This window comes from Acipenser ruthenus, chromosome 42 (assembly GCF_902713425.1).
Source record: "Acipenser ruthenus chromosome 42, fAciRut3.2 maternal haplotype, whole genome shotgun sequence".
Lineage (NCBI taxonomy): Eukaryota > Metazoa > Chordata > Actinopteri > Acipenseriformes > Acipenseridae > Acipenser > Acipenser ruthenus.
This window is the reverse complement of record NC_081230.1, coordinates 602,138-610,000: the sequence shown is the minus strand read 5'-3', so window position 1 is coordinate 610,000 and position 7,863 is coordinate 602,138. Positions and strand designations below refer to the sequence as shown.

The following is a 7,863-nucleotide window of genomic DNA, read 5'->3' as shown; positions in this document are numbered from 1 at the left end:
TGTCTGTACTGTATGTGTGTCAGTGTGTCTGTGCTGTGTGTCTGTACTGTATGTGTGTCAGTGTGTCTGTGCTGTGTGTCTGTACTGTATGTGTGTCAGTGTGTCTGTGCTGTGTGTCTGTACTGTATGTGTGTCAGTGTGTCTGTGTTGTGTGTCTGTACTGTATGTGTGTCAGTGTGTCTGTGCTGTGTGTCTGTACTGTATGTGTGTCAGTGTGTCTGTGCTGTGTGTCTGTACTGTAGGTGTGTCAGTGTGTCTGTGCTGTGTGTCTGTACTGTGTGTGTGTCAGTGTGTCTGTGCTGTGTGTCTGTACTGTGTGTGTGTCAGTGTGTCTGTGCTGTGTGTCTGTACTGTATGTGTGTCAGTGTGTCTGTGCTGTGTGTCTGTACTGTATGTGTGTCAGTGTGTCTGTGCTGTGTGTCTGTACTGTATGTGTGTCAGTGTGTCTGTGCTGTGTGTCTGTACTGTATGTGTGTCAGTGTGTCTGTGCTGTGTGTCTGTACTGTATGTGTGTCACTGTGTCTGTGCTGTGTGTCTGTACGGTATGTGTGTCAGTGTGTCGGTGCTGTGTGTCTGTACTGTATGTGTGTCAGTGTGTCTGTGCTGTGTGTCTGTACTGTATGTGTGTCAGTGTGTCTGTGCTGTGTGTCTGTACTGTATGTGTGTCAGTGTGTCTGTGCTGTGTGTCTGTACTGTATGTGTGTCAGTGTGTCTGTGCTGTGTGTCTGTACTGTATGTGTGTCAGTGTGTCTGTGCTGTGTGTCTGTACGGTATGTGTGTCAGTGTGTCTGTGCTGTGTGTCTGTACGGTATGTGTGTCAGTGTGTCTGTGCTGTGTGTCTGTACTGTATGTGTGTCAGTGTGTCTGTGCTGTGTGTCTGTACTGTATGTGTGTCAGTGTGTCTGTGCTGTGTGTCTGTACTGTATGTGTGTCAGTGTGTCTGTGTTGTGTGTCTGTACTGTATGTGTGTCAGTGAGTCTGTGCTGTGTGTCTGTACTGTATGTGTGTCAGTGTGTCTGTGCTGTGTGTCTGTACTGTATGTGTGTCAGTGTGTCTGTGCTGTGTGTCTGTACTGTATGTGTGTCAGTGTGTCTGTGCTGTGTGTCTGTACTGTGTGTGTGTGTCAGTGTGTCTGTGCTGTGTGTCTGTACTGTGTGTGTGTGTCAGTGTGTCTGTGCTGTGTGTCTGTACTGTGTGTGTGTCAGTGTGTCTGTGCTGTGTGTCTGTACTGTGTGTGTGTCAGTGTGTCTGTGCTGTGTGTCTGTACTGTGTGTGTGTCAGTGTGTCTGTGCTGTGTGTCTGTACTGTGTGTGTGTCAGTGTGTCTGTGCTGTGTGTCTGTACTGTATGTGTGTCAGTGTGTCTGTGCTGTGTGTCTGTACTGTATGTGTGTCAGTGTGTCTGTGCTGTGTGTCTGTACTGTATGTGTGTCAGTGTGTCTGTGCTGTGTGTCTGTACGGTATGTGTGTCACTGTGTCTGTGCTGTGTGTCTGTACGGTATGTGTGTCAGTGTGTCTGTGCTGTGTGTCTGTACTGTATGTGTGTCAGTGTGTCTGTGCTGTGTGTCTGTACTGTATGTGTGTCAGTGTGTCTGTGCTGTGTGTCTGTACTGTATGTGTGTCAGTGTGTCTGTGCTGTGTGTCTGTACTGTATGTGTGTCAGTGTGTCTGTGCTGTGTGTCTGTACTGTATGTGTGTCAGTGTGTCTGTGCTGTGTGTCTGTACTGTATGTGTGTCAGTGTGTCTGTGCTGTGTGTCTGTACTGTATGTGTGTCAGTGTGTCTGTGCTGTGTGTCTGTACTGTATGTGTGTCAGTGTGTCTGTGCTGTGTGTCTGTACTGTATGTGTGTCACTGTGTCTGTGCTGTGTGTCTGTACGGTATGTGTGTCAGTGTGTCTGTGCTGTGTGTCTGTACTGTATGTGTGTCAGTGTGTCTGTGCTGTGTGTCTGTACTGTATGTGTGTCAGTGTGTCTGTGCTGTGTGTCTGTACTGTATGTGTGTCAGTGTGTCTGTGCTGTGTGTCTGTACTGTATGTGTGTCACTGTGTCTGTGCTTTGTGTCTGTACGGTATGTGTGTCAGTGTGTCTGTGCTGTGTGTCTGTACTGTTTGTGTGTCAGTGTGTCTGTGCTGTGTGTCTGTACTGTATGTGTGTCAGTGTGTCTGTGCTGTGTGTCTGTACTGTATGTGTGTCAGTGTGTCTGTGCTGTGTGTCTGTGCTGTGTGTCTGTACTGTATGTGTGTCAGTGTGTCTGTGCTGTGTGTCTGTACTGTATGTGTGTCAGTGTGTCTGTGCTGTGTGTCTGTACTGTATGTGTGTCAGTGTGTCTGTGCTGTGTGTCTGTGCTGTGTGTCTGTACTGTATGTGTGTCAGTGTGTCTGTGCTGTGTGTCTGTACTGTATGTGTGTCAGTGTGTCTGTGCTGTGTGTCTGTGTTGTATGTGTGTCAGTGTGTCTGTGCTGTGTGTCTGTACTGTATGTGTGTCAGTGTGTGTGTGCTGTGTGTCTGTACTGTATGTGTGTCAGTGTGTCTGTGCTGTGTGTCTGTACTGTATGTGTGTCAGTGTGTCTGTGCTGTGTGTCTGTGTGCATAACCAATGGAACAGGCCCCGCCCCCAGCCCTGCTGAATTACACAGAATAAGAAGCAGAGACACAGAGAGGGAAGATGTTTCCTATTTTATTTGTTTCTAGACTACATTAGAGGAATTGCAGTTCCAACAAGAAGCCTCTGCTTTTAAACAGGCGCGCGATTCTCCTCCTCTACTGCACGCCTTCTCCTGAAAAAAAAAAAACACCACAAGCTTGAAATAGAAGAATAACACTGATACATTATAAAATGCATTTAAGTAGAGGAGATTATATGGAGCGAATGGCGTCTTCTGGCTGGTATTATTATTATTTATTTCTTAGCAGACGCATAAACGTATACATTATAAACTACATTCAAATACAAAGTCACATGAAGTCAGACCCCAGGCAAGTGTGTTACAAGGATCTGTCCGCTTCCTAGAAAATATTTACATTTCTACTGATGGAGTCGCCTGCCTCGCTGAAGCCACGTTGCTGCTGTTTGTCAAAATGTTCACAATGAAGAATGTTACAGTTGCAGGGATGATGTCACTGAAACAGCTGGAGCAACATGTGGGGACTGAGAACTCCATTTAAAAAAAAGAACAAAAACCCGGACACTTTAAAAGACGTACCTTCACCCTGTGCGACTAGAGGAAGAATCAGGAAAATGGGACCTTTTGACGCAGATGAAAAGAAATACAAAGAGCTGTGAGGGCTATGTGGAGAAAAACTGGACTACAAATTCATATGCATATTTTTTATAATTATTTTCGTGTTTTCAAAATGGAAAATCCACCAAACGAAGATAGTCTTAAACAAAACAAAACAAAAATTCTTAAAAGTTAATTTATTTCAAATGTTCTTACCTTATTTGCTAATTTGCCAGACACACACACACACACACACACACACACACACACACACACACACACACACACAGACACACACACACACACACACAGACACAGAGACACACAAACACACACACACAGAGACACACACACACACACACAGAGACACACACACAGACACAGAGACACAAACACACACACACACAGACACAGAGACACAAACACACACACACACAGACACAGAGACACAAACACACACACACAGAGACACACACACACACAGAGACACACACACACACACAGAGACACACACACACACACACACACAGAGAGACACACACACAGACACACACACACACACACAGAGACACACACACACACAGACACAGAGACACACACAGACACTCACACACACACACACACACACACACACACACAGTAATAACAGTCAATAAAAACATCTTGATGCTTATTTTCTAAACACGGCACAGTGGTTACAATTTAAACACTATTAAGTGTTTAAAAACTAAACACTTTGTTTGAATATGTAAAAAATAAAGTTTAAATTATACACCTGTTCAGACAGCACCTGTAAAACCTCACAGCTCTACCTCTCTGGACTACATGACACCCAAACTTGCATGTTCATTAACTCCCACTTATCTGCCTCCTGCCTTGCTGCTCCCTGCTATTGCTCCTAGTTAGATCTGAATATAAATCCTGTATTTGAATTCACCTGCACTGGAACTGGATATCTGCAGTAGTATTTTGTATAGCGGCTGCTCCTCTACTGCACTTCTGGCACTCCTATCTGATCCTGCTCATAACTGGAACTGGATATCTGCAGTAGTATTTTGTATAGCGGCTGCTCCTCTACTGCACTTCTGGCACTCCTATCTGATCCTGCTCATAACTGGAACTGGATATCTGCAGTAGTATTTTGTATAGCTCTTTAATCAACAGATTTGGGGTCTGTGTGGAATGCAGGTCTGCTGTAGATTTAAACACTTTAAATGACGTACCTCTTCCCTCAGGCAGCACTGCGGGTTCATTGCCAGCTTCTCTTTTGCCTCTAAAATAATCTGCTATATTCAAGGTCGGTAGCTTATTCGGAGGTACGAAAAATAACGTCTCCACAGCTGAAACAAAGCAAGAAAACGTGTCAGCACTGTTCTGGAGAGTTCGACAACACATTCCTACAGGTCACACTCACACTAGTCACAAAAGTACAAATCAAAGGCCTTTTGGAGAAGAGAAACAGCAATACTAAACTACTATAGTGCTAAAACTATAGGTAAAGATATCATATTAACTGTAGTTTTTATACAGTAAACACTATAATGGAAACCGCATTGAAATAGTACTACCATAGTAAAAGAAATAGGAACATGATGGTACAGTGTTGGATTACATTATAGATACCACGGTTGTGAAACTACTTTTAGAAATCAAATAAAGTCCCGTAGGATTCCCATGGTGGTGCTACAGTAGGCTGTTGCATTATAGTACCATTAATAGCACATGATGGTACTGGAGCAATCTAGGTAAAGTCCCTGCTTGCTTGCTTGCTCAAGGGTACAGCAGCAGCAGAGCTACCCTGCAGAAACATCTTGGATCAATGTGCAATTCTTTGAAAGAATATAGAAAGAGATGGTAGGATTGTACTCACAGCTGCAGAGGAAAGCCAGGGCGGAAATTAGCACCAGAGTCTTCATCTTGTCTGCTGGTCTCGGGCTGTTCAAGTCGGTGAAGTCAGAGCAGAGAAGCAACCGTATTTATACAGGAATGGGGCTCTGAAGTGAACTCTGTTTTCATAATTGTTTGCAAGAATTTGCATAAAAGACAAAATATCTGCAACATTGCATCAAGGAGACAGGTGACCTCACCAGCATATCTCATCATGTAAATACTGTACACGAAGCGGGCTGATGTTTGTCATAGAATTGCCGGGGGTCTGACTTCATGTGACTTTATATTTGAATGTAGTTTATAATGTATACCAGCGAGAAGATGCCATTCGCTCAATATAATCTCTATTTCAATGCATTTTATAATTTACTCTTATTCTTATTATTACTCATTTAATTGGCTTACTGGAAAAGAATTCCGTTGAGGGTTTCTGTGATGTAATAAACTACAAGTCTGTTTGCTTGAGTCGCTTAAAACAGTGTTTCTCAACCCTGGTCATGGGGACCCCACTGTCTGTCTGTCTGTGTCTCTGCTGGTTTTTGTACCAACTAAGGAACTGCTTTCAATGACTTAATTGAAGCATTAATAATAACTTTTTATTCAGCAAAATTATTTTAAAAATGTCAGCAAATTGTTTAGTCAAATGGAGTGTTTTTCAATGAAGTAATTGAGAACAGCTCCTCAGCTGGAACAAAAACCAGCAGAAACACAGACAGGCAGACAGGGGGGTTCCCACGACCAGGGTCAGGAAAATACTGCTTCTATACGTTATAAAATGCACTTCTCATAAGAGAATTCATTCATTCAGTGTTCAGACTCCTCACTGTTTAACTCTTTTCTCATTTCTTTCAACTGTTTTACTCATACCTGCACTGTAAAAATAGCATTAGGAAACAAATATTTTGTTAAAATAAGCCATACTTGTAAATTGTATAAAATCGAATACATTAGTAGTCTTTTTGATTTTTTCCCTATGGCAAAAATAAATCTGTTAAGGGAAAGGTTTCATCTGGGTTCTTAAATACCTCGATTGGAAGGTAAAGTTTGGAGAACGTTCATTTAGAATTCTGTAAAGAACCAAAAAAGTCCTGTGTAGGGGACAAGCCAAAGAACTATAAAAAGTTCTTCGAGGAACTGATTGTTCTTAGAGTGACATTTGAAGTACATAGTAGTCATGCAGTGTAGTAGCCCATTTATTAAACAGCTGCAATGCTTGTCAGTGTCGGGGCATTACAGCACTCTTTTGTTTAACTTTTGTCAACTTTTCAAATACGACCGGTTTCAAATCATCAGTGCTGCTATTTATTCTTAATAATGCCGTGGAACTCTCACAATGCTGTATTTAAATTAGTAGTATTGCGGCTCTCTTCATCAACATTTATTTTTTATACTTTGTGAATTGTTGTAATGAGAAAGCAGACTGCTCTTTCTTTGCACTGCGACTAAGCCAGTTTAGTACATCTACCCCTTAGATCAATTTAGTTTTTGCATCTCTGCCTCAGGTCTGTTCAACTTTGAAAACCAAATGAGTCCTTCAGTGAGTCTGTGCTGCTGTCTGAGCAAATTAAGGGAGGCCACGTGAACCGGTCAGAGAAAAAATATCAATCCATGAGATGTGAGATAGTTTTATTGCAATATTGTGCTGGTGCTTTGTACGTTATCGCATCAGTGCGAGACAGTTTATCTGATTGTCCAGCTGTAGAAAAGCTAGCTCTTCTATTAGTTCCAAGTAGATGAAGCCATTTAATTTACTAAAATGCAATGACCTCCTCACACCCTTCCCCCTCCCTTGATAGTGTTGTTTGATGTAGCACCGGTTGATTAGTTGGGGGCAGAGGAACAATTAGCAGTTCAGAAGTTTTTTTTTCTTTGTCCTAGCACAAAACACAAATAAATACAGTGCATAAGCAACTTGTTGGTTGTTACACTCTTCGAGTTATATTAAAAGGTATTTTAAAAGGTGACCCCATCCCACAAATTATTTTGAAGCAAATACAAGTAACATACTATTATTATTGTTATTATTATTATTATTATTATTATTATTATTATTATTATTATTATTATTATTTATTTCTTAGCAGACACCCTTATCCAGGGCGACTTACAATCGCAAGCAAATACATTCAAGTGTTACAATACAAGTAATACAATAAGAACAAGAAATACAATAATTCTCAAGTGTGACAAACCACAATTCAATAATACAGCAGATAATAGTGAAAGTTACATCAGGATATGATTAAATACAAAAAACTACAGGTTAAACACTTGGCAGATTACAATATTCTGAGGTACAGGATTAAATGCAGTAAAATAGGGGGCAGATAAGAGCAAAATAAAGCATATTTAAATGAAGGGTGATAGTGTCCCAGGATACAACAGAGGAGTTCTACAGGTGCTGTTTGAAGAGGTGAGTCTTAAGGAGGCGCCGGAATGTGGTCAGGGACTGGGCAGTCCTGACATCTGTAGGAAGGTCATTCCACCACTGCGGAGCAAGGGTGGAGAAGGAGCGGGCTCGGGAGGCAGGGGAGCGTAGCGGAGGTAGAGCCAGTCTTCTAGTGCAGGCGGAGCGGAGAGGTCGAGTGGGGGTGTAGGGAGAGATGAGGGTCTGGAGGTAGCTGGGTGCAGTCTGATCAAGGCATCTGTAGGCTAGTACAAGAGTCTTGAACTGGATGCGAGCGGTGATCGGGAGCCAGTGGAGTGAGCGGAGTAGTGGAGTAGCGTGGGCGAAGCGAGGCAGAGAGAACACCA

The 7,863-nt window shown here is 42.5% G+C and overlaps 1 long non-coding RNA gene across 2 annotated transcripts; it reads right to left on the bottom strand.

Annotated features, from left to right (window-relative positions):
- Positions 1–2,655: 2,655 nt before the first annotated feature.
- LOC117398383 (uncharacterized) lies at positions 2,656–5,221 on the bottom strand. Of its 2 annotated transcripts, XR_009311446.1 has the most exons (4): positions 5,090–5,221; positions 4,443–4,559; positions 3,202–3,243; positions 2,656–2,775 (listed from the first exon to the last, which is right to left on the bottom strand). It is a non-coding gene; the product is annotated as an uncharacterized LOC117398383 (long non-coding RNA). The 2 variants fall into 2 exon arrangements; XR_009311447.1 differs by lacking the exon at positions 3,202–3,243.
- Between the last annotated feature and the right edge of the window lie 2,642 nt (positions 5,222–7,863).